Raw genomic sequence first — 25,899 nt, forward strand, 5'->3', positions numbered from 1 at the left:
TATAATGGCACTTCATCTTATTTTGGCTTGAGAGCATAGTGTGGCTAGAAGCAAGGAGAAGAAAATGTCTTGCAGACATCTTGGATGACTAAGTCAATAGTAATGGAAGAAATTAAATATGTATACAGATATGCTTTTACTCTGTTTAAGGAGTAGTCTATCTTTTTTAGAATTAAAACAATAGGCAGTCCCATGCTTTAAAAGTTAATAGCATATACTTTTAACAGTCTTCAAAACTTTTCCTAATAAAATTTTTTTTTCTTTTGTGGAGGTGCCAGGCATCTGCTAAGCAATTGCAAAATTTTTAGTGATCCCTAAACATATTTTACATAAGCAAAATGTTTTTCCTTTAGGGGAGAAATTATAATTAAAATCAATTTTATTCCTGCACTCTCCTTGGGCCTATAATATTTTAGTTGTTCTTCCTTTTTATTAGAAAACCTGACTTTTTATCAGCTAAAAAAATTGGAGCATAGAAATATTTTACACGATATTTGAATTGCTAATTAAGTGTGGGATTTATTTTAGGGTTGTAGTTTCTGAAACAGTGGAAATAACAGCTGTGATGGTTCATGTTGTGCAGTTCAGACTCCATTCTCAGCAAAATGCGTAGAGTATAAAATAGCCCGTCTCTAATATGGGACACTTGGATCCATGATAGAGTTCTCTCTATGCTGAGACAAATTCACTGATGTTCTCATTCTGCTGTTAATAACAAAACACTTCCCACTTCCTCTGTCTTCCTCTCCCTCTATCTTTCCCTCATCTCTCTCTCTCTCCCACTCTCTCCCCCTCTCCTTCTCTCTCTCTCCTATGTAACGGATTCTTTCGTGGAAAGAGCAGTTGGATATCCTTAAGTATTTGATCTACTTTAACCCCATAGAAACTGATTGTAAAAACTGAGAGTGATTTTATGGGGTAGCTATAAAACAGTTTCGTAATATTATCTATTTTTTAAAATGTCTATTTTTTTAGGAAACATCTGAAAAACCCTAAAGCTTTCTTACATTTACATGAAAACAAGCAATAAGTAGGACAAAGTATAGAATCTGCAAAAGATATTCATTTGCTTCTATTTTGGCCACTATGTGTACATGGGAGTTCCTTAAACTCTGTAAGTCTTACTTTGGCCTTGTCTGCAAAATAGGAATAATAGTAACTACAATGAAGAAGATTTTCTAAAGATTAAATAAGATAGTGCATATGGATGTCATTTTTTAAAGCTTTATTGTGTTGTAAGTTACATGGGATAAACTTCATCTGTTTTAAGTTCACGATTCAATGATTGTATATTTACAGAGCTGTACAAACATCATCATACTTTTATTTATTTTAGATTAAGTGATTGCTGTGGTTGTCAGAATTCTGACATGGCGCTGCAAGATTCCTGGCCCTTGATCAAACATTAATCTAGGTACAGCTGGAACGTCCCGAATCAGCTGACCTTAAGATATGGAAACTATGTGAGTAGCCTGGACCTAATCACAATTCCATTAAAAGCAAAGAGCTTTCTTTGGCTGGATACTGAAGAAGTTAGGTTTGGAGCATGAAAAGGATTTGATGAGAGAGTTTCTCCGTTTTGAGATGGAGTGGGCTCTGAGGCAAGGCTGACAGCGGCCCCCAGGAAGTGAGAGAGGTCCAAGCCAGTTGCCAGCAAGAAAACAGGGGCTTCAGTACTTGAAATAAAGAATTCCAGTACTTTTGGAGAAGACATATTGTAGGCCAGCAGAGGTTTTGGAAATGAAGTAGCAGAGGGAAGGTAGTCAATAAAGGGTGTTTAATCCGGCTGCCACAAGGCGGCACCAGGAGTTTAATTCTTTAGGGACACCCGGGAATAGGGCAAAAGCCAGAATCAAGTCTCAGGACTATCCCGCTCAACAGGAGAGAAGGCTGAGGTGATTGTACACCAGCTCCAATGAGCCACTGACTGAGGGCCGTTCCCTAAAGGTGTAATAGCTGGGCCCCTCGGGTCTGCTCTACCCATGAACAAGGTAGCTTTCCAGGGTTTTGAAAAAGCACTATTCAGAGAAATTCAAATACTGGCAATGAGAAGTCATAAGGAGCACATTGGGGTTGTTGAGTGGTAGGTGTTGACGATTTCTACTATATCTTTATTAAATTTTTCATTAAAAAAATTACTTTAGTAAACCATGCTCTATGGCTGGGAGGAATTACTTTCTTCTTCCACTTATAACTTCTTCCTTGTGAGGTGTTCCCATTACATTGTTTCATAGGTTGGGTTTGTGAAAGCCCTGCTTGAACGTTTGACTAAAAGAAAATCTTGCCTGACTATCCAAATTCTAATGCATGTTTACCAGATTATTTGCCTGAATGATTTATTCCATCATCTAGTATACTCGTTTGTATCTCCAGCATTTACATTCCTTTCTGATAGTTCTTGCTCCATTTCTCTCAAAATTATAGGCTTACCAGTTACTAGATCAACCCAGAATTCTTCTATCTGCTTGAATTTTTGACGTTACTTAATATAAATCCATGACTTGCCATGTTCTATTTTTTCCCTTCATGTACTTTCTCTGTCCTCTGACTAGCCTTGAATTGACTTCACCTCCAGCACTAGAGGAAACGGCTACAGGAAGGATCTGTGCCTACCCATCTGCCAGTAGTCACGCGTGGTGGTTGTGGTTTGAGACGTGGAGCAGAATCTGACCAATAGTTTCTTCTACACATGCAACTAGTTGAATCTCAAAGGTGAAAACACAGAGTAGGAATTTTATTCACTGTCTAAAATAACTATTAAAAGATCCCATTCAATTTGCATACATATGATAGAGGAATATTTAAAGGAAATAATAACAGACTACTCTATTGGAAATAAGCAGTTTACCTAACAAACAAAATTCACATTATGTGATATTCTAAAAACAAATGAGCTCTTTGCTTCCATAGCTAGAGAGGGAGAGAGAGTTTGAAAGAGATAGCCCTAGCATAAGTGTACATAGAGATATCAACAGGCATACTTACTGTAGCATCCTTTGCAATAGTGAGAATAGTGAAAATTGGAAACAATTTAAATCGACATGTATGTGGATAATTAAATTTTAGAATCTTAACCAATGGAAAATTTTAAAGGAATTGAACAGAATGTGTACTGGTCACAACAAGCCTCAGTCTCTAAAAAGCAGTATTTGAATGCAAAGAGCATGTGCACAGTGAACCTTGACAACCTCCTGCCGGGGCTCTCCGTCCGTCATGCTCACCAAATTCTTGCCGTCACTTTGGATTCTTGGACTCATCGCTCACGGCCTGCCTCAGCTTTGCATTTCCATGACTCGTCTCTAGGAGACTTGTCCGAGTTACTCAAATGCCTCTCTCTAGCACTTTATTCAGATCTTTGCTCATCAGCCTAAATGTTTTAGCATCTCTCCAACACCTTCTTCTTTACCCCTTCTTATTTTAACAGCAGTTATCGCTTCCTGAGAGTAGATAGTAAGTTTATTTGTTTTGTTCCTCAACTAGAATGCGAAGTCCAAAAGACTACGAACTTTGTATTGTGTTTCACTGTAAATTCAATTCCTAGATTATTATTTGGCAAACAGAAGGTGCCAACAAATGTGAATTGGTTAACTAAATGAATGAATACCTATATTATTATATTACTTATTAAAAAATTAAAAGATCAATTTTACGTGTAAATACATATGTACTAATAACTAATAATAACTGCGTATGAGACTGAAAATTGAATTCTTCATGGCCGAGAATGAGACAAATGACATAAGGGAGGAGTCAACTCCTTAAATAATGTTTTATTAATTTTAAAAATCTGAAGCAAGTTTGTCAAATGTCACAATTAGGTAGAGCAGAAGGATTGGTACTCGGCTGTTTGTTTTATTAGTCTGTATATGTTAGGAGGTTTGGAATATTTTGAAAAGAAAACAATTAAACAAATAAAGCAATTGAAGAGAATCAGAGATTGCCTATGGTAAAGTGCTGACATATTTTTTCCTCTTCTTGCTTTAAATTAACCTTTTTACTGCCTTGCTGATGAAAGAGTACATTTAGCTTTATGGGAAAGTGAGCCATAATGAAGATATGGAAATAAAAGAAAGGAAAGTGCTTACATAAAATTAAACTGTTGACCTTAAAGCACCAGTAAAGTGAATTCTCTGGCAGTGGCATTTTCTATTTTAAAGTGGAAGTCGCTACCTAGATGGAGAAATAAAATGGAGAAAAATATTGAAAACTTTCACACCTTCCATCAAAATTGGGAGGGCTAGTTTGTAAATTCTGGTGATGATTAATTAAATATAGAATACAGGTCATTGTATTAAATTTTAATCAAGACAGCAGGAAGGGGCTGGCCCCGTGGCCTCATGGGTAAGTTTGGCGCACTCAGCTTTGGCAGCCCAGGTTCTGTTCCTGTGCATGGTCCTACACCACTCATCAGCAGCCATGCTATAGCAGCGACCCACATATAAAATAGAGGAAGATTGGCATAGATGTTAGCTCAGGGTGAATCTTCCTCAACAACAATGATAAAAAAGACAGCAAGAAAATGGTACATTATGGGTATGTGGTTAGGCATGGCTCAAATATCACTTAGAAAATTGTTTTAGGAGTGGAATAGAAAAACATTTTTCCTGATTAAATGTCTGTGTTTGCATTTCTTTGTTTTAAGCAGTGTCACAAGCTAACAAGAAGGTAAAAAAAAAAGTGTGCGCAACGTCTCTTGGAAATTAGAAGCTAAGGCAAAGCTAACATTCTCGTACTTTGGAGGTGCAATCCCAGGACTCCATGACTGAGGGAAGGAGAGAAAACAATTATAAGCAAATACAATTTGGTGGGTTACCAAGATACACGGCCTTGTAAGAAACAGAAGTAACTGCTCAGCCATGTGGAATGTTTCCAGAGACGAGGGAAGAATTCACATCAGACACTTTCCATATCCTGGTGTGCATTGGTCAAAACTTACGCAAAAGATACTCACTCCTTTGTACTCCTGGATTTTGTTACCTGGTCTCGGGGCAGCTGCTGGGGAAGCCAGAGCGTCTGCAGGATCCCACTTGCACGGTGCTGCTCCTGGTGCTCCTGCTGCAGCACGTTTGATGGAATTCTGTAGAAGTGTCATCTCCACAACCTGGAGAGGCTACGACAGCCTGGGCTATTAGAGGATGAGGAGACAGAAGATAGCAGTGGTCAGGGCTTTGAGCAAGTGTGCGAGGCTGGGGGGCAGGCGGACCAAGAGCGTCTAGAGGCACAAAAACTGTGATGTAAGGTGTAGGAATTTAAAGAGACTTTTGAGAAAAAAAATTTTAATGAGCAGAATTTACCTTAGCTTAAGACTGAATATGTGGTCATTCCCCTGCATAAGCAGAACGTTGTTTTGGATAAATTCAGATATTGGAAAATGAGAAAGAAAATGAGAGGTAATATTAATCTCTGAAATCGAAAACCTGAAGCCAAAAAAAGAAAAAAATCTGAGGAGAATTCTTTAGTGACGAAGGTGTGGGTTGGGCTGGGATTCCTGACTTGTGACAGTCAATGTCCGGCTGGATTTCTGCAGGGCTATTTGTAAGAGTCTCGCAAATTACACTTACTTTCAGTGATGCGAGGTCAGGAAGGTTTTGTTTCTCATCGAATGAATTTTTCTTTTCACGGATAGAATCTAGAAATGCTTGTGTGAGGATGCCCAAAGTCTGTGTCTTTAGGCCCTCCTGGTACCACTTCTAGAGTTTCTTGCGTGAACATCCAGACACCTATTAAGAGACTTCATTAAAATAAACTGACTGAGCTAAAAGCTTAATGTGGGTGTTGGCATTTTGTCTTCGGCAGGCTGCCTGAGATCTATTTTGGATAGATTTTTCTCCAAGGATTCAACAGTAATATTCTTTAATAGGGTTAAAATCACGTATTTCAGAAATAATTAGAAGAGTACATAGGGTAGTTTAAATGCTGAAAGCAGAAGGGCTGAGTACAAAGGCTCGGAACTCCTAGTACCTCCTCACTCTGGGACTTTGTGCAAATTTCCCTGTCTGTTAACTGTTGCGAGGGGAGAATCATACTTAACTCATAGGTTTACTGTGAAAATTAAATGAATGTTTCATCTGTAATGACATATATGAGTGCCCACGATATGAGTTGATTCTGTATTTTACACAATTCTTCCCACAAACTCTTAGTGCTTTGGAGTAATCTTGACCAATTTTAATCTCTCATATCACATTACATTTCCTAGAAGCATAAAATAACAAGGCAGGAAGGGACTTTCTGGTAAATTAGTTCATCTGTTATTTTACTCAAAAATTTCCTGTTTCCTATATTAGAATGTCTTTGGTGATGAGTGGTCATCTAGTCTCTGAGTATTTCTCGTGGCAGTGAACTCACCACCTTGCATGGCTGCTTGTTTCACTATTGGACAAACTTCCTCCAATTCTGCTGATGGAACTAATGTTATGTCTCTAATGGGAATTATATTGTAATTTCCAGGGAATGGCAATTAGCCACATTACATTGAATCTGATTTGTTCCTGGCCACTTCCAGCTGACATATGAAAAATAAAATTTTCTTGATCGTAATTATAAAGAGAAAGAATAAAAGTAGTAATAATTTATATTTTAGTTTCTTATTCTATATCACTAATATTTAAAGATTTTTAATGCCTGGAGTTGAGAATAGGGCTCCACAATTGCATTATGAGTTGTAATTTGCAGACATCCTACAAAATTTGGGAAATTGTTCTCTGATCAACACCACCACCACCACCATCAGTAACAATAAGACCTGCCATACTGAACCGTAGTCACAAAAGGAAACTTTTTACGGGCTTGTCTTATTACCTGAAAAGTCCAGAATATATTGCCTTGATTGGTTCCATCTGGTATCTACAATAGGAAGATAAAATGAGCATCGCTTTCTTCCAGGTGTCAAATGGAATTAGGCAAAATAACTTGGAGGAATGCCTTTCTTCAGGTAACCACATTTTTCAGCTTGCATTACCTATTCTCTATGGAAATGGGTGGTCTATTTTTCTTCTCATAGAGGGAAAGCACTGACAGCGCATTGTACTGAAGGTTACCTTATTAATGATTACTATGAGGGTTGGAGAGAAAGAAAAGGGAAACTTGCACATATAAATGTAATACATGTGCTGCCCTTTCAATCATCAGCAGGTACAGAATCTCTGTCCAGAGGCTTGAAACGTGTAATTGATTTTGACAGGAATTAAAATGCAACAATAGCATAACTGCAGCAAATGCTTCAACTTTTTTGTGTTTTATCACAAAGCCTTTCATCTGATTATGTATCTTAAGAAATATAGCACTTACAGAGGAAAAAAAAACCATGCTGAATGCTGAAAGCAGTTATTAAATCTTCCTGAGCATTCAGATTAATGCAAAGTGAAATAAAAACATGAATACTAATTTTTGGACTGCGTGGTTGATAATAAGCGACCTGCCTATTCACAAACAACAACTTCTAGATCCATGCTTTAAACCACGCGCATTTTATTTATTATAATTTTGGTAGATGTGGAGGGGAAGGATAAATATTATATCCATAATTATTTTCCTTTTGTATGAAGAATTATTTTTTAAAGGATTAATGTCATTGAATGGAGCTTCCAAAGCATAAGTCGAGGAAACCTTATGGATAATGATAGCACCATTCTCTTCCCAACGTCTCCCTCTACTAGTCCTGTGAAAGCAGTGGGGGCCTCAACTCCAAGCCTCTATATTCCTTTGGAAAACTAAAGAGACATGATGGTCTCTGCCTCGCTGCTATCCCTGAGCTTTTGACATCAGATCACTTCATGTATGTTAAAGTACTTTGATGTTGATAATGAATCTCCATAATATGAAGAATTGTTTTGATATTAAATGAAATTTGTCTCGTTGACTATTTAACTTGAAGCAGCTAGATGTTTGGAATGTTATAACAAGAAGTATTATTAAAAGTTAAATATTTTTAAATGAGATTTTTTTCACCTCCTGGATTAATGTTGCGTTGCTGTAAGTAGACAAAATGAGTACATTTCTAAATATTTAAATACCCAGTTAAGTATATTAAAATATAATACATCCACATTTTGGGGGTCGACTCCTCTGTGATATCCAGTAACTTCTTCTATCAACCACGTTTTCTATATTGTATCTTAAAATAATTTATCAGCATGTTTAATTCATTTAAATTACTAGAAAGTCTATAACAACTGCTCAAAATATTGCAAATTATCCTAGATATATGTAACTTACTTAATTCTTATGTCAATCTTATGAAGTACAATACATTTTTTGTAGATGAGATGGTTTGTAGATGAAAATAGTGTGGTTTATATCTTCATTCCAGACAAGAAAGGAAACAGTATATTACATACGATTTATAAGGAGAAAATTTAATTTCCACTTTAAATAAAGGGCATAGTATTGTATATACTGCTTGGTTTTCTCAGATAAAATGCACTATGTAATCATAAAAGTGTTTGAAAAATAAGGTAACATAGTTAAGTTTTTTAAAAGGAGTCAGGATAACTAAATATGATTCAACAATGCTAAAGCATGAACACAATTTCCTATATAAATGTGAATATATGCTACGAGTATCTTTTATATAGTAAACTTAGACAAAACAGTTGTGATTAAAGATGTTAAAAATAAAAAGTGTAAATCTGAATATGCCAATGCAAAAATCGTAGTATCCTCTGAGTGTTTCTAAAGGAAGGAAGTTCATAATGAAATACAAATCCAGTAGTTACAGATAAATTCTGAAGGGCATAATACATAAAATACATTATCTCCCTCAGTTCTCTCAAAGATCATCTCCTTTCATTTCCTCCCCCCCCCCCATACTTCTATATGTCGAATATGGGCATGACTATTAGTTTATAAGAAGTTTAATACCAAGACCAAAAACACAAAGATTTCAAAAAGTCCTAACCAGAAAATTATTAGAGAAGTTTTGTTGCAAGTTGGCTAGGATTTCTTCTATAACACTATTTTCACTGAATTCTTTTTGGCCTCTTTGAGGCCAGTGACGGAGCAGTCATCAAATATGGTGGCAGCTTTTACATAAAAATATTTATTTTGTGTGTAATGTGTATAACACTGCCTGTCAGAACTTGAATCTGTTCATATCTTAAATTTGGGGGAGATTTTAATTGTTAACTTTGAGAGAATATTAATATAACTTGATGAGAATAGATTAACTACTTTTATAAATAGAAAATAATACTAATAATAATCATATAAGAGGGAACCCCAGCTTCCAGTATTGATTTACCTCTTTGCTAGCAAATATAGCACAGTTTTAAATTCCTTATTCATGTGACTTTTTCAGGTAAGAAGCTCAAAGTTTTCTGGTATTATTTAACTGAAGTAAACATTTTTATATACTTTCCAGAAACTTTGCCTTTTAGACAGTTTATAAGTAGACTATACCCACTTATAGCCCAGAAAAAAAAGTATGAAGCCTTCTTTGTTGCCTACTTCTGAAGCCCACATGAGTACTCCAGGGAATTTTAGCCAAGCTAATGCTCAATCCCTTTAAGAGGGCTGTCATCACAAAAAGACTGCCTCCCAAGAGAATTCCAGAGACTGAAGGCATACTAAAGGACTTCTGTTAGTGTCCAATGTCTTGAAGGTAGAGCTGTAAAACAGAAATCAGGAAGAGGTAAGTTGGTTTAGCTGGATGGTCAATCAGAATGGCAGAGTAGAACAGAATCTAGGATGGACGCAGCAACATAGGAAATGGAAGGGACAGAGGAAAGATCAAGGTCTGGGTATGAGAAAGGGTGGTGATAATTACGATAATGTAATAATTGATAATACATATTAATTTTACCCAGGTTTGGAAATTTACTTCTTCGTCTGCTCCTGAAACGGCTGCTCCATCTCTTCTCTCTTTGTTCATAGACACAGAGAGGAAGTCGCAATTTGAGGGCAATGTTCTATCAGCTCTGATCCCAGTTATTAGGCCCTTGGCAGGTTCAGATTTACTCAATTCAGTACCACTTTAGGCCTAATAGTTGGCATTCACCTTAGCCTGGTGATTTAACTACGTAATTCACAATCTGGTGATAAAGAGCTTGATTTCCGCACTGGGTGAGATCAGCCTGAGTAGATAGGCGCTCTTAGAATTCTTAATCCTAAAATGCTTTGCAACCCATAATCCTATGTTTGACCACTTACTGACCATTTCTTCACTCCTTTTTGCTTCATATTACTGAATTATATGAATTACCTTGGCTTATTGCTTTGCAAATATTTTCAATTTATTATAAGCTGTGGTTCCTTTTTCCTGGGTACATTATAAATTCTTTGAAAACAGAGACGATTTCTTCTTTCTTGAATGTCACCAAACAGATTCTAGTAAAGTTTGCTGCCTATGAAACACTAAATCAATACTTTGTATTTTTGTTAAATGAATTGTCATTACTTGGGGTTTCTAAATTAATCATATTTAAATTTGAAATTTATCAGTGATACGATTTTCCTTTTAATTAAAATTCCTTAAATTAGTATATTGAATAAGCAGTTAATCAATTCTGTGGCTCTGCTATACGATATATATATGTATAACGTGGGAATTATTTAAATTCTGAATATTGATCTCTGGGTGTATTATGCTATTAGAACTTGTTCGATAATTCTGAGGGAGTTCAGAACATTCAGGAGTGTGTTTTATGATTGACTGTCTACATTGTATTCCACACTTGCTTTCAAATATATCGAACTGAATCTTGCAGTTTGGACCGTCTTTGATCATTACTTACTTTTGACATTGTACTAAGTCTTTTCTCAGGCCTAGCAGAGGGAGCGCCATGCTGACTACTGCCGCAACAGCTATTTCTTTTCCTGCTCCTGAAATATTGATGATCGTGGAACTTAGCGTCGTGTTCAGCCTCCAACTGCCATCACTGCCTCCTCCAACTGAAGCTTAATGGGCAAAGGACTTATTGACCAGCGGGAAAGGCGTGTGTAATGACCCCATGACAATGTTTAGGTTTCTAAGAAATTATATTACAAAAGGTGTATTAATACCTTTCTGGAAAATTTTCCCAGAAAGATGTCCCAGATAACTTTTTTCCTGTGGAAAAGATGTGGATGTGCAGTCATAAAAACAAGCTTTGCTCAAACAAATCAAAAATGATTTAAACGGAAACAAGAAAAATTTAAACCGAAACTGGTAACTTTATTCAAATGCTGATAAATTTTAGAAGAGAGAGAAGAACCTAAGAAAGACGGTGACTAATGTAGCATAGCGTGGCTGCCAATGCTGAAATGCTGCTCAGTCAGGATCAAGCCAGTCGTGATAGATGGAGTAGTATATTAAGTTGAGCAAGTATTGGAAAAAGTGCTTGAAGAAGGCAAATTTAGTTTAATCAACTGTTATCCACCCCCTCCCCCACGCTTTGAGTTATACTCTTGGAACTTTAATGGATATTTTTTGAGTTAAAAAAAAAAATCTCTCTTGAGTTGCTCAGTACCTCAAAGAATCTACTATTTATTCATGTTTACTTTGCTTAAAGAATTTACTGTTTATTCATGTTTACTTTACTTAGAAAATGATCCTATGCACATAAAGACAAAACACTCAGTTATAAAATGCAGTGTTATAAAAAAATAACCATTTTTTTATATTATTTAAACCATATAAAATGCTGAACAGACACGCATATGCTCTTTTTCTTTATGTTCCTATTTTCAGATTTACTTTGCATAACACGACCTCATTAAGGTGGGTTTTCAAGATACCTATCTATTTTGTTTTTGAGACCATTCTGTTTTGATAATTATCTGTGATTCATATGTTTACTTATACACTGCGAAACATGCAGAACAATTTAAAACAAAGGAAATGCCTTTCTGAGAGCTTTTCTTTATTCTGAAGACACTTTGTAAGCCTTTTAACAAGCTTAGTATCGAAGAGGAATTGATCAGTTAGGAAATAATTTTAGGGGACAATACAGAGGCCACTGAAGAATATGCAATAGAGTTTGGAATGTTGAATTTTATGAGCAAGGTACATAAGTGCCATTATAGAAGCTAATTCGGTACAATAGATGTCATAAAAGCATATTGGCATTAATCTCCTGAAGTGAATTTTACTAGAACACCTTGATAAGGTGCACGGAAGCAAGAAACAGGAAAACGTGCATCAATTTCCTTGGATTAACATCTCCGGGAGAGAACAGAGACTGTCTTACTTTCATTTGATGGCCACTTCTAACAATACAGTTGTAAAAAATTTAGAAATTTAAAGAGATGTTTACTAATCTCAATCTCATTAGTCTATTAAATTGTTGGATCTTAACATTGAAAGAAATCTTGTTTTTTTTCAAAGCACAGATTTCTTCCTTCTAGCCAATGCAGAAATCTCTTTCATCGTATCTTTAATAAATGGGCAGTTGGCAGCTCTTTAATGACTGCCAGAGCTAGGTGTTCAGTGCACAGTGGTCAAGACACACACCTCATTTTGAGTGAGTCATTTTAAAATTTAAATCTCGTCTTCGTTGTTTCAACCTTTCTGAATCCCTCTGTTCTTACCAGTAAACATTCCTAAAAATTTCATAGAGTACTGAGGGGGAAAGAAATCCCATATATAAAGGGATTAAGTTAGCAGTACACTGATTTTTTTTTTTAATTTCAGTTAAAATTGTCTTTTGACAAAAAAAAACTAATCGAAAGACTGAATTTCTATAAATTCCACTCATTTGTTCAAATCTTCTTGTATTACAAGAACTGGTCTGCTCTATTTCCTTCATGACCCCTTTTAAATATTAAAAGGCAGCATAAAACTTTGTTTTATTGTCTCTAGACCAAATAAACAATACCCTCTCCAAAAAACAACCAAAACCCTTTCTCAAGCATTGCTCAAGGACGCAGTATTCAGATCCTCCTCCACATGCATTTATAATGTTCAGAACACCTTTAAATAGTCAATTTCTTACCTTACCTCAGAGAGGAGGAAGAGTAGATGAATAATTTTGACCTTCAGTGCTCCTGAGGAATCATTTTGGAGAAATAACAAATAGCGTGGAGTGTGAGTGTGAAAAGTGTGACTGAGAGATTGCCCAAAAGTTATTTGGGAACTAAGTTGAAACAGGTCTTGAAAACCGGGCTAATTGATTTAAGTAGTTTGAAATTTGCTTTAAAGAAAATGGGGGAATATTGATGGCTCTTTTTAAAGGTGGGAATGATGTATCTGGATCTGTGCTTTTTGGATGGGTCACTCTGATAGGATAGAGTGGAGGTGTAGGTTGCAGGAGGTGCAGTGACAAAGAGCTCAGAAGTTTCTGCTATAGTCCAGATAAGAATGGTGGGGCCTGAACAAGAGCAGTGACAGTGAGCAAGGAGGAGGCAGAATCAAGAGAATTCCAAGAGGTGGAAGAAGAAGCAGGGAGACTTGATGATATTCTTATCTGAGCAGGTGAACAAACAGAAATTCTGATCACAGTTGGAGCTCAGGAGAGGAGTAGGTTGGGTAAGTGAGAAGATGGTGATAACTCCATTTAGTGTTTGAAATGCATACAGAACATCTTATCAGGAAAGTCTTTATCAAATGTCTGTTGAAGTAATGAAACAGTACGTCTCTGTTATTTTCACTAATTCACTTGAAAATGTTTGTTTCAGCTTATACTCCACTTGAGGAAAAAATCTCTCCTAGCATTTATAATATATTCTGGAGTTCCGGAAAGATCTCAGAGGAGTAGAATATTTATGGAGCAAGAGCAGTCTCCAAGGGTCAGCTTCCTTGTCCTAATCCCTCCTAGAAGCATTTGGTTCTCAGAGAAACAGAAAAAATAAATATGGTAAAAAAGTTAAACGCCATGTCATTAATTATTTCTATATGACTGAATCAATAATATCATTTTCTGTGTGTCTTTGTGATCAAAATGAATTATCAACATTTCAGTAATAGTTTTCAAAGCACATTGCTTATATATTCCATATATAATCCTTATGAAGTCTTACAAAAACCAAAACAAGGCCTGGAAACATCATTATTTGTTAAAGAAAATTCAAAAATAGATGCACAGGAGGTTAGATACTTTTTCCAAGGGTAAGTACTTTTTCCAGATCACTGAAAATCTATATAGTTAATAGCAAAACTTGAACATAAGCCTGGGTCTCCAGATTAAATCTAGTGAATGGTCTTCTGAACTTTACAAGGCAATGTGTAAATGTCTGCCACAAGAATCTGTAAGATTCTTATATTACCATGATCACTGCAGATGGCAATGTGAGGAGTGAGAAGACCACTGTGGTGCCCAGCAGCTAGGCAGAGGGCATTCCGATGGAACAACCACAGGAGAAAAACAATGCAACAGCATTGGTGAGACCGATAACTTCCTGGTAAACGGTACAGTGACAGTTCCAGAGACTCATAGAAAGCAAAAAGTAGAAATAGGTTTTAGAAAAAGACTGATTATGTGGATTTTAATAAGTCAGTTATGCATTTGCCTTGAATGTTAAGTATAAGAACACTGTGAAGAGGAAGATGGATAGTTATATTTTAACTGTATTTAGTCAGAATTGACAACTGATAATCCGATTTACAATGCAGATATAATTATAGGACAACACATGGGATCCAAGGTCCTAATCTATAGAGAAGAAAAGAGAGATTAAAAATAAGGCACGCTGGGTAAAAGAAAAGACGAATAGATCAATGGACCAGAATAGAGTGCCCAGAACTAGACACATATACATATAGCCAACTGATATTTGACAAAGGAGCAAAAGTAATGTAATGGAGAAAAGACAATCTTATTAAAATATGGTCCTGGAACAAGTGGACATTCACAAGCAAGCAAAAAAAGAAAAAAAGTTAATCTGGGCACAGACCTTACAACTTAATAAAAATTAACCCAAAATGGATCATATACCTAAATATGGAAGAAAAAACTATAAAACTCTCAGAAGATAACATAGGAGAACAATCTGGATGATCTTGGTTTTGGCAATGACTTTTTGCATACAACGCCGAAGGCACAATCCATATTTAGGTGATGGTTTATGCCCATTCTGACTCGAGGATGGATGACTTGAAGACCAGCTGGCCTCCTGTCCCTTAATTCCTTGACAGTGTGTAAGCCACTCCAAACTGTGGCAAAATCTGAGGTACCAGGAATCAGAGCAAAGCTCCTCCCACAAGCAACCTCAAAGACTAAGATTAACGTCATCACTAACCCAGTAGGATAGTGGCTCAAAGTTAAGTGGAAAAGATAAAACATAAACTTAAATTTCCATCACACCCTAGTCTGTTAACTGAGAGGCATATCTGCTATGTCACCAACTGGCTAATGACCTCGGAATCAACTAGAGAAATTTAGAGAAGCTATTTTTTGGATAAATTTTTTTTTTACAAAACATTGTATGTTAACTGTAGAATAACCATGGAAAATCATAGTGAAAAATTAATTTAAGCTCAGACAGATGTTATCAGTAATTATATCTATAGATTTGGGGTGCTAAAAGCTTGTTCAGGGTAAGACCAAGGACATAAGCATGGAAGAATGAGAATGAATGAAGAAACCACCTCTGCTAACTTAAACAGAGAGGGAGGGTGGCTACACAGTCAACAAAGAAAATCAAATTAGGATAATGTGAGAAAAGAATGGACTCTGTGCGGAGATTTTAAGTAACATTTTCCTCTCAACATGTTTCTTACACTTTAAAAAACATCTTGATATTGCAATACTCAGAAATTCTTCTTTGAAAAATATTTTTATTTTTTGTGCAATTTCTTTGTTTAAAAGTAACATATCAGTGGCCTTTCCACTTGAATGCCTACTTAAAAGGTGATATGATAAAAGATGAAAGCACTTGAATGACCTTCACTCCAGGACGGTGTTCAATGTTTTACCAGGTTACTACCTAATGTTAGTTACAGTTCTCTACTGTAGACAAGAACAAAAGCCAGCTTTATTCAGATCTCTTAGATAAAAGATTTGTCAGACAATAAAATGTTGAGTTGTCTTTTTGATTAAAGAGGTGGTAGAAAAGAAGAGTAGAATAAAAGTCAGAAGTTGGTTTGTTTAACCTCTAAAAATATAAGTTCTGAGCAAATGAGTATCCTGATTACAAACAACACTGCTGTCATTGATCATATTTTGAATTATAGTAGATAATCTTTCAGAGTTTCGTGTTCTACATGTATGTTGTATGAGTTTGTGTACCTACAGTGCACACGCACGCACACGCTCCATTCTTTTGGAGTAAGAATAAATTACGCACAAAGGTGAGAGAAGTCCTTGCAGAATAATTCTCTATAATGATTCCCCTCAGAAAGGCAAGTGATTCTAACAGACCAAAAAAATTACATGCAAAACAGCAAGGAAAGGAGCTTTTTAATGGCATTTAAATTGTAATTATAAATAGAAAATCAATTTCTAAAGTGATCCAGTGGGTTTTGAATGTATTTATTCACTCTCAGTGACTTTTATATTGAATGTTCTCAGTTTATAAATCAAAAGATCATTTTTAGCTGCCAGTGTTGTAAATTCCACCTGCAATCTATTAATCAAGCTATGTTCCTTTTCTCTGACATCATCAGGAGTAATAAAGATTCTGCAATGGAACTTAGTTGAGAGTGTCATAGTTGATGTACGAAACGAACAGAATCCGGCCTGCTCTTTCATAACTGCGTTGGCTCAGCAGGAAGTAATGGTGTTCAAAACTTGCTTTCTCTTGCTGAGGTAAGTAGGTACTGGGCCAAGACACCTAGGGAGAAAAAAACTGTTGAGTGAAGCTCTGCAAAATTCACCATCTGGCATCAGCCATCCTTACTGTTTGTTTCAGTTCATGTGGCTCCCTATTCATTAAATTGTATTTTGTTTCATTAAAACACAAGTACAGATGGAAAGGCTGATAGGCAAAACAAAATCACAGGATTTCCTTCCAGTGTGTAGATTCATAATTCCTTATAATGGTTTGTCTCCTCTCTGTTGTAATTGAATAATCAACCAGCACAAAATGTTCATTACATGGCTCAAGAGAACAACCCAACCCAGACTCCAGTGAAATGTCTACCCTTGAAAAGGAAATAATGTATTCTAAAAGAAAGGCAAGTAAAATGTGTATAGTACCAAAATAGAATCACAGAATATTTTTACAGAATGTCCAATCAAGCTTGTCATTACAGATGTGAGGAAAATAATCCTATTACATACCTCAACTTCAAAAGCTATTGTAAAAGAAAAAGTACCTGAATCTGAAGTTTCTGAGCTTTCTTTCCAGTATTAATTTTTCCACATTTTGTAGTCAAGTAAACCTGAATTTCAATCCTGGCTGTACCATATATTGACTTTGTGACTTTTGGCAATTTTTTTTTTCCCAGACAGTCAATTTCCTCATGTCTCAAGTGAAAATATCAACAGATAATTCATAAGATTGTGTTGAGGATTACATGAGACTACTTATTCACAGTACCAAGAATAATTTCTAAGACATTTTACGTGCTAAATAACAGGTACTATAATTAGTACGCATCATCACTGTGATGCTTAATTTTATGTGTCAACTCGTCTAGGCTGTGGTGCCAGTTCTTTGGTCAAACCCTAGTGTAGATGTTGCTGAGAAGGTATTTTGTAGAAGTGATTAACTTTTACAATTGATTTTAAATAAAGGAGATTACCCTAAGAGCAACAACTGAGATTTCCAGAAAAGGCAATGCTGCCTCAAGTCTGTAACATAGAAGCTCAATTTCTATTCCAGTAGCTAACTGCCTGCCCTATGGATTTTGGACTTGCCAGCTCCCACAATCACGTGAGACAATTCTTTCTTTCTGTCTATCTGTCTGTCTGTCTGTCTATCTATCTATCAGTCACCTATTCTTCTGTTTCTCTGGAGAACTCTAACTGATACAATCACTAAAGGAACTGATAGAAGAATGAAGCAAATGACCCCTCACCCATCAATGCATTTTATTATTCTGCAAACAGTATCTAACCCTATATTCTGCAGTTAAATAGTTGGAGCTAAGCTTCCCTGACATATTTAAATGTAGTCATCTTATCCTTGTGTTGATGTGTAAAATATTAGAGTTGTATCAGACATTGACTCTCTTAATCCAAGCTCTTCATCTGCAGAACAAGAAAGAGGTTTAGCAATGTCACTACACCCTTTAGAGGAAGACAGACCAGAATTCAGGTCTCGAAACTGATTATGTAGTATGCTCACACTTCTCAAGCATACATTTTGATACTTGGATTATTATCTTAATAACTTGACATGGCAGTTTGAGTGTGTGTCCTGTGTGGGATACAGCCTCTTTATATTTTAAAAAATGGGATAAAATATTTTAATATCTTTTAAATATTGGCATTATTTTGATCTCAAATGATAATCAACGATAATTTTAGATAAGAATAATTTAATGAATAATAGGCAACTGCATTAGATACTGTTGTCATAGCTAAGTATCCCACATGACTCCATTATTGTCTTTCCTGAGAAAAATGCTGCCTCACTAATTTTATTTGTGGATATTGACATTTATGCCAGTAAAGAGTCATCCTTATACCATATTCATCTCTTAAAATCTTGTGGTCACTTCTTTCACTTATCCTCGTGGACTTATTGGAAAAGAAAACAGAGCATATTTAGAAGCTGGAAATATTTAGAAATTGCATAAGAAGCTCAAATTTTTGTGAGATAATAATATTCAGAAAGAAATGGGCTATGTTAAATTTATTAATATTTAAAAACCTGTATTCCACGAATAAGAAGCAGAGAATTGCCTCGTCCATGGTCAGAAACCTTCTTGAGGCTGCCCACACTTCTCCACAGAATGAGGCAGGTGTTCTCTTTCCCTATGGGTTAGTGTTAGAGAGGCCTAGTGGAGAGTCAGAACTTTCACTACCACCCCAGCCTGATGTTAAGGCCACTGCCCCCTCCTCCTCAATCGTGCCATGTGGTGTCAGTGGAGGCCAGCTGGGGAACCTGGACTTCTACCTTCCCCTGACAGTAAGGAGTTGATGTGACCCCTCCTCCTATAGGAGCAGTGTCAGTAGAAGCCAGATAAAAATGGAAGGTTTAAATAAGCTTCAGAGTCTCAAAGCATGACACACAAAATGTCCAGATATCAGTTTAAAATCACTCATCATACCAAGAACCAAGGACATCTCAGCTTGAATAGAAAAAAGACAGTCTATAGATGTCAACACTGAGATGACAGAGATATTAAAATTACCTCACAAAGAATTTAAAGTAGACATTACAAGATGCTTCAGTGAGCAATTACAAACATGCTTTAAATAAATGAAAAAATGGAAAGTCTTGGCAAATAAATAGAAAATCACAGCAAACAAAGGAGAAGATATAAAAATAACCATATGAAAATTTTATAACCAAAAAACACAATAACTCAGATAAAACAACTCAATGGATGACTCAGAAGCAGAATGGAAGGGACAAAAGAAAAAATAGCACAATAGAAATTACCCATTCTGAGCCGCAGAGAAAATAGAATGAAAAAAAACCCCAAAACAACCAATCCTCTGGGATCTGTGGGAATATACAAAATTTCTCACATTTATTTTATCAGAGTCTGAAAGGAGAGCAGAAAAAGTGTGGGGTTGAAAAGATACTTGAAGAAACAATGGCTGAAAATTTCTCAAATTTATCAAAAGAAATAAGCTTAGATATTCAAGAAGCTCAGTTAATCCCAAATAGGCTAAACTCAAAAAAATCCACACCAAGACACATCATAGTCAAACTTCCGAAAAATAAAAACAAAGAAAATAATTTAGAATATATAAAGAACTCTCAAAACTCTCCAGGAAACAAAACAAAAAATCCAATTAGAAAAATGGACAGAAACATGAAGAGACATCACCAAACTCTCGAAAGCAGCAAGAGAGAATTGATACTTTACCTATAAGAGGAAAATAACTGGAATTGCTGATGATTTTTCATCATAAACTAGAGATGCCAGATGGAGGTGGTACACCATTTTCTTCAGCTGCTACCTGGGCACTTCAAAGTGCTAAGGGAATATCAGGCAAGGAAACAGTCACTACTTGGCAGGTGTTATTGACCCTGATTATTAGGAGATGCTTGAGTTACCGTTGGATAGTGGGGATAGGAAAGATTATGATTGGTGTCCAAGCAATCCCCTCGGGTGAATTTTGCTTTTCTAATGCTCAGTTTTGATGGTAAATGTATAGGTCAGCATCTTCTGCCTGGGAAGGGCTTGGTGATGAGGGGTTCAATAACCTTCAAGGTTCAGGTGTAGGTCACACTCCCAGGTAGGATGCCACTACCAATAGAGGCATAGCTGAGGGTAAGGGGCATGTATCTACAATGGTGTAGTTTAGAACAGATGTGTTTATGCTTGCTTGTTAGGGTATAAGGGGAATCATAGACATTGGGATGAAGAAGGGAATGGAAGAGCGGGATGATTGATTTCCATGGTTTAAGGCGAGGCTAGATTTTTGTTTTTGTAATGATGATTGTTTGCTGTTTTTCTTCTGCTATGTTATGATAGTATTAGGTTGAAAGAACAGATCCTATACTGAATAATGGGAAAGAAATAGTTCTGCTGGTAAAGTTGAAGGGAGCAAAGCAAGATGATCAACAAAGATCACCACAGAAGAGAGTAGTGACTGGAAGTAGAGAGAAGGCTGTGGTGTATGGAGGAAATAGGTACATCTCCTTGCCAGGTGACTGTGAATTGTGGCCATTTGCTAATTACCTTTGCTCCTGGGAATTGTTGGTGAATGGGGGAGGTCTTGGTGAAAAAATACACACTCACAATTTATTCTCTGGAATTTTTTTATTCAGACAGTAGAAAAGTTCAACTATTCAATTATTTTAGAGACTTGAGATCTGATTAAATTATGGCCAGATTCTCTAACAAATGACAATTAGTGAAACTAATGAATTAGTGTAAAAAAGAAAAGGAAGACGGAGGGAAGAAAGACAAGGAAAGACAGAAGAAGAAAAAGGAAGAGAGAAAATGGAAAAATAAAAAAAGAGAGGAAAGGAGAGATAAAAAGAGGAAGAAACTGAGAGAATGGTGAAAAGAAAGACAAAGAAATTGAAAAAAAAGGAAGAGTCTTTTCTATAAAAAGAGGCTGAGATGGTGAGTATTTTTTAACCTTGGGCCCTTAGAGATCTATTTTCATGAACTTTTAACACTTGATTTGAATAATCAGAGAATGGTATAATCCTGTTACAGGTCATTTCATAAAGTTCTCGGAAGTAAATACTGTGGCTAAAATACTGGGTTACAGGGGTTGAGAAAGTCTGCTTTATTTATTCTTATCCCCATTAGTCTTCAGGTTTAAGAGGGTAGATTATGCCGTGTCAATAATTTTAAAGCCTTTCCAAAAAGAAAGGGAAGTTAATACAAAGTGAACTGAGTAAATACTTCTACAGAATTTTCTGTAAAGTTAATGGATATGTCTTATTTTTTAACAATGAGCCCCTGACATGAAATTTTCAGAGTTATGGAAAGTAGTTGAGGGAAGAGTTCCTGGTGGGTCTAATCATTGCCTAATTGGAATCTGCAAGCAAACTGAGCAAAAAATAACATGACATGCAGATGAGGGTCAGAAGGCCAAGCTTATATGCCAAACACAATTTCACTAACAGTGGGTCATCCCATGGGAATGAGAAGAAACTATAATATGTCCATGTACAAACTGGGTGGAGAGAGGTCAGAAAGGGTGGATATTCTATTGCAGACTGCCCTCAGAAACCATGATCCTCCCTGGCCAGCTGGTATTTCCTCCTGGCTTTCATAAGGAGGCAAAAGGTAGCTGGAACATTTTCAGGCAGTGGGCAGGGGGATCCAAAAGTCAGGTTTTGTTTGTTTGTTTGATTTTTGTCAGGAAGATGGGCCCTGAGCTAACATCTGTTGCCAATCTTCCTCTTTTTGCTTGAGGAAGATTGTTCCGAGTTAACATCCGTGCCAATCTTGCTCTATTTTGTATGTGGGTCGCCTCCACAGCATGGCTTAATGAGTGGCATAGGTCCACACCTGGGATCCGAACCTACAAACCCCGGGCCACTGAAGCAGAGCACGTGAACTTAACCACTATGCAACCGGGCCGGCCCCACAAAAGGCAATTTTGAAGGTGAAAATGAATGCCATCTGGGAGGGAACAAGAAGCTGAAGGCTTCCTTTGGGAGAAGTAAGAGAAAGACAGCTAATTAGTCAAGAAAGTGTTAAGGCTGTGGTAAGGATAAGGAGCTTGGAATTGATCTAACAAGTCCTCAGAGACTGTTGTTAGGAGGAAATGAGATATGTGAGAGCACGTTGTAAATGGGAAGACTATGCTAATGTGAGGCATTAGTACTATTATGCTCGTTCACTACAGGTTCCTGAGCAGGGGAGTGACATGATAAAAGCTCTGCTTTAGAAGCTGAGTGTGGGAGTGATGTGCAGAACGGCTTGTAAAGTCAGGGAGAGTGAAGGTAAGGGGATCTTCAGGATTCCACTGACACCAGCTTGACTGAGAGTTTGAAAGTATTTCTTAAAAAGTGAAAGTGTTCCTCCTTTCTCTCCTCTCGCTGCCGCCATGGCCGGAGGAAAGCCTTCTTTTGGCCTGAAGAGCCAGCTCACAATCAGATCCTGCTTCAGCCTAAAGGTCCACTAAGAAAGAATTGTGAGGGATGCTTAACCACGACGAAGACTGGTGATCGTGTAGATCTATGTGTGCTTCTACTTCCGCTTCTTCCCTGTTTAGCTCAATATATTTATCTCTTCCTCCTTCATGTGAAATACGTCACAGTGGAAATAGAAATCCCTTCGTGGTTCTAGGAAAGGAAATTGCATTAAAGCCAAGCATTGGCCTCTGACATTGGCTTCCTCGTGGCTTGGGGGTTTCTGAATACACACCTTATACCACTAGTGCAATACTAGGGTTAGCTGAGTAACTTGTTCCTACTTCCTCAAACACTAAGCTTCCAAATTAGTTCTCTTGTGTGCCTTGTGATAAAGTTTAATACCTCATTATCAAAAAATAAAATAAAATAAAACATGAAGAAACACACATTTTTAAACAAGATAAACCCTTAGGGAGGGAAAAAGACCTGAGATATGTAGAAAGGAGATAACAGTGCTTAGAACAAAGGATCAAGATGGATAATATGAAAGTTTAATTCACAAGAAGAATGATGTGTCTTACAAGTTGAATGATGAGCTGCCAGCAATGAAATTAGAAATCAATATGCTATATAAAAATTAGTCAGTGTAAGACCAATAGCAAAATACAGTAATCATTTTTAGAGATGGGATTTAGAGAATACAAACAGAGGTGCTTGGATCAAATTGAAAGCTGCCATACATTTGTCAAGGAAAAAATACCAAAGACTGTAAAAATATCATAGCCTTCTCTTCTTCTTCCTTTTTTATTTTGGCCTAAATAAGCAAAAAGCCCCCAAATAGTCAACCCTTATAAGTGAGCCAGGATAAAACCACACTAAGAGCAGCATTTGGTCATAAAAAATACTATTTCTACACATCATTTGTTATCGACATCATTGGGATAAGAATCTATTTGCTCCTGTCTTGGAATGCTAGAGTCTGGTTATTGGGATTACTTACCATGCTTAACTGGAAAACCTGGAAGAGTGGCTGAGGACATCTGAGTCTTTCAATGCAGACACTCTGACCTCAGGCAAAGCTTGTGCATGCGTGCGAGCACACACACACACACACACACACACAAAAACCAACTACTCAATCTGTCCTCACTCAAGGAAAGTATGAAAAAGGCGTTATTTTATAGGCTTCCTCACTTCATAATGTCCATAGCAAAGTGCTCATAACTTATAATGTTATATTTATTGATGACTTAGCAAAAATAGGTAGGAAATCCTAAGATTCCCTACCCTAACCATAGGGGTGTTGTAAGGCTAGGGAACTGAATGTCTCTTTTACAGGAAGCAAAAATGTGTGCAAGATCAAAGGGAAGAGAAAGATAAAGGAAATTAATTAATCACTTTATAGTAAAGAAAAGACTGTCTGCAAGAGTGTAAAACATGAATGTGCTTAAGAATAGATGGCTTAGAATTTATAGATCTTAAGAGTGAAGAGTTGTTTTGTTTTTTTAGCGTTCTTGTGTCTTTGTCTTGGATTCACTTGGCAATGCGGTTTGGGCAGAAGAAATGATGAGACTAAGGCATAGGAATGAGATCTTGTTGCACAGGAAGCTGGATCTGTCTCATCCTGGCAGGAAAGACCCTCTAAGAGGAAGTAAATGTCTCCATCTCGAGGTGGCAACTCCTTTTGCTAATTATTTATGTATGTTACAATAGCAATTTGAATGTAAAGCTCGGATTTAATATATACAAGTGCAATGACTGGTTAAAGAGTATGAAGAAAAGGGATTAATAATATGTAAATGACCTTTCTACCTACTTGAGCAGTATTAGTCAAGCTTTTCCAGAGAAATAGAACCAGCAGAGAGAGAGAGAGAAGGAGATTTATTATAGGAATTGGCTCATGTGGTTATGGAGGCCAAGAAGGTCCGTGACATCTGCAAGATGGAGAACCAGAAAAGCCAGTCACGCAATTCAGTCTGAGAATCAGGGTGCTGATGGTATAAGTCTTGGCCTGAGTCCAAAAGCCTGAGAACCAGGAAAATTGATGTCTGAGGCCAGGAAAAGATGGATGTCTCAGTTCAAGTAGAAAAAGTGAATTCGACCTTCCTCTACCTTTTTCTTTTATTCAGGCCGTATCAGGATTAAATGATGCCCACCCACATTGCTGAGGCAATCTTCTTAGTCTACTGATTCAAACACTAATCTCTTTCGGAGACACCCTCACAGACATACCCCAAAATACTGTTTTACCAGTTATTTGGGCACCTTAGTCCTGTCAAGTTGACAAATAAAATTAATAATTACAAGTCTACCCCTACCCATCTCCTTAAACTGTACTTAATCTCCAAGTAAACACAATAACAAGGTCATAATTCCATCTGTAACCATACATCTATCTTGCTTACAGCTGAAAATGCACTAGTCTCTTCCCCAGAAGAGGAGATAAAGTCCTTGAGAGATGTTTATTCTTCTCCTGATATCTTATAACTTAAATATTATGATATAAAATTAACAGCACTCAAATGCTGATATAAAGTCAATACATCTTTTGTTACATTAGAAGTGAATAAGAGAGGAAAGACAAAGATATTTGTACACAAACATATTCACTACAAAATAAGGAGGAAATACGACAATTATAATCTTCATTTCTATAACTGATCACATGGTCATAGTTGGTATTCATAACTACGTTCTTCTGCTACCCATTTTCTGTAGTCCCTTTGCCTTCAGCAAGCATTTTGGTTGATTTTGGTTCTTTACCTGACAGAGCAATGCAAGCCTTCATTCCTGAAGGGTCTGTTCCATTAGTAGTTCTGCCTGGATTGGGTTGCAATGTTTTCCGTTGACATTAATCACAGGACAGGGTCATGCTAAGAGATGCCCTAATGGATCTCCTATATTCCAGACATACTCTTCCCTACCTCCACTGTAGAACAGTAGCCCCACTTCCCCTTGGTAGTAATGATCAATCACCCTAGCGAATACCGCAATTCCTTTCTTTTCCTGTTGATTCAGAGGTGTGAGGGACCAAAGAGGCCAGGCAGCAGTCTTAACTTCCCGTTCAATGGAATCATTGTTGTGTCTTCTGGTGGAAGCATTCCTGTCTCTGAAACTAAGATCTCTAGGCCAGCAGAGTATAAATTCATGGGACCAGGAAGCAAAAATTTGCTAGTGGCTCACTAGGGATAATAGTGAGTGGTGCCGCTCCCATTTTCACCCCTGACTCCTGGACCTGAGAATCGTGGCTATAGGAGAAACAGCACCATATGTTGAGCACTAATTCAGAGCATATACAGCTTTCTGGAGACCTTGCTCCAGCTCGGGGATGTACCTACATAGCTATATTGTGACCTAGCTGGCTTTGTAATTGAGTCTTCA

This window comes from Equus quagga, chromosome 8 (assembly GCF_021613505.1).
Source record: "Equus quagga isolate Etosha38 chromosome 8, UCLA_HA_Equagga_1.0, whole genome shotgun sequence".
NCBI lineage: Eukaryota > Metazoa > Chordata > Mammalia > Perissodactyla > Equidae > Equus > Equus quagga.